Genomic DNA, 2,033 nt, shown 5'->3' with positions numbered 1-2,033 from the left:
GTGGGATCAGTTGCAATGCATTTATGTGAATGATAAAAGTACATTGCAAATTTGTCTTAGGAAATCTTAGGTGCTTCATGAAATGTTTTGTAAAAGATGTGTTCATTAAATTTCAACATTTTCCAAGTGTTCTTGTGCATCTTTCGACCAAAACAAAGGAAATACATATTATTTTGGTTATTTATAACAGAGTATGGTGTAATTTTTAATGGTCCTGTCCACTTGACATCCACCGAGGCCGTATGTGGCCCACAATGTGAAATGAGTTTGACACCCCTGGCCAAGAAAGCGAAATGACAAAACGACACGATCTCTTTGTGCAACTCGTCTTCAATCGAAAACAAAGTTGGCTTTGCAAACTACATCCTGATCTCAGGATGGCATTCTGAAGGCAGGCAGCAGGAAATACTGGAGTGGTCGATGAGTTCTGGGTGAGGTTGGAGTGCCGTTACATCGCCCACGAGAGACGCCAACCGTCTCACCAATTATGTTCTTTTTTTTAACCTTCAAAACCTCGTGTGGTCGGCTGCCTTTGACTACGTATAAACCTTTCGAAATTTTCGCAGCAGAATGGCCGAATGGTAAAAGACCTCGCGTGGTGATCAGGCGAACCGAGCTGGTAAGTCTCATTTCAACAAGCCTCATTTCATTTTTCAGAGTTGAAGAAAGATTGTTCTTGGGTCCTCCGTGCCACAAGAGGGAGTCACCTGCTCACCGCCAGAGTCCACCTACAAGCACAGACCTGCAGGCAACACTTTTTGCTCTTCTTCCTGTTATTCGCAAGGTGCTGAAGTCAAACTTTGGGCCAGCCTGAAAAGTAGGAGACATTTACACTCGTTAAATGCACCATCATGACTACTTTTTGGACTTTTTTTTTCTCCCCCAGGCAGCAGTAAACATTATCGGCTTCCTGCTCTTGAAAGACCCAACAGTCTATCTCCCTGGTAAGTTTCATGCCCTACACATCTTTGTCTGCACAAGAAATTGACTTGCGGGTGACTCAGGGATGCCTTTCCTCTCAGGTCAACACACCTGTCCCACGTTCTTCTCAAGAGCCGACCACTTCGCCGCCAAGCAACAAGCAGACTGCCATCCAACTTGCAACTTTTTCCTTTGCTTTTGTGATTGTCTACTCTGCAAAAGAAATAAATCTTCATTACAAAGAACACTTCAACTCAACTTCATTTTTCAACACATCACCACAATCTAACTTTCTAAACTTTCTAAACTTTTTTCTGAATTTTTTTCAAAAATGTTTTTCCCAAAATTTTTTTTCCTGGATTTTTTTTTTCCAGGCAGAAAAATCCAGGAAAGTGGGTGTAGCCTGGCTGGAATGATGGCTGATGATTCGCTGATAGTTGTGAAAGTGGGTGGAGCATGACGATAATATGCTGTGATTGGTGGGAAAGGGGGAGTGGTTATGCAAATTAGGCGTTCTCTGACTGGTGGGCTCTTTGGGGCGTGGTTATGCAAATTTGGAGCAATCTGGTCAGAACTTGGGGAAGTGGGCATGGTTATGTAAATGAGGGTTCGGGTTATGCAAATGACGGACCTCACTGCGATTGGTGGATGTCAAATTGGGTGTGGTTTGGGGCAGGCATTGCAGCACTTTTTCAAAGTCCTTGAGTCTTGAGCTCAGACTTGCACTTGGGTCACATCAGACAGTCTTTTCACTGTTCCCGTCGGTTTCACATGACCCAAAAGTTTCGAGTCATGTGGAGACCAACGGGAACAATGAAAAGACTGTCCGATGTGACTGAAGCACAAGTCTGAGCTCAAGACGTCAGTCTTTGAAAAGGCTTCAAGTGAGTTGAGGATGGATTTGGCCATGATAGGCAAAGACTCGAATTCAAGTTGAACAATTTATTGGACAGAAAAGCGAACATGACAATGTAAAAGCATTTGACCAGTCAATCTTTGTGTGGGCCAGTTCAAGTTGCACGCACACAAACACTGACGACAGGCCTGAGATGGGAGCATGTGCTTGACCAGCTCATGCGTGATGTCACTGACATCTCATGACACACCAAGGG

The 2,033-nt window shown here is 44.0% G+C and overlaps 1 long non-coding RNA gene across 1 annotated transcript; it reads left to right on the top strand.

Moving 5' to 3' along the window:
* Positions 1-783: 783 nt before the first annotated feature.
* Positions 784-1,057, top strand: LOC109507957 (uncharacterized). The gene is made up of 3 exons (XR_002166570.1): positions 784-817; positions 887-944; positions 1,023-1,057. It is a non-coding gene; the product is annotated as an uncharacterized LOC109507957 (long non-coding RNA).
* Positions 1,058-2,033: the final 976 nt, after the last annotated feature.

Source organism: Hippocampus comes, unplaced genomic scaffold, assembly GCF_001891065.2.
Source record: "Hippocampus comes isolate QL1 unplaced genomic scaffold, H_comes_QL1_v1.1 scaffold248, whole genome shotgun sequence".
In the NCBI taxonomy this organism is placed as follows: domain Eukaryota; kingdom Metazoa; phylum Chordata; class Actinopteri; order Syngnathiformes; family Syngnathidae; genus Hippocampus; species Hippocampus comes.
This window is presented reverse-complemented; position numbering and strand designations above follow the sequence as displayed.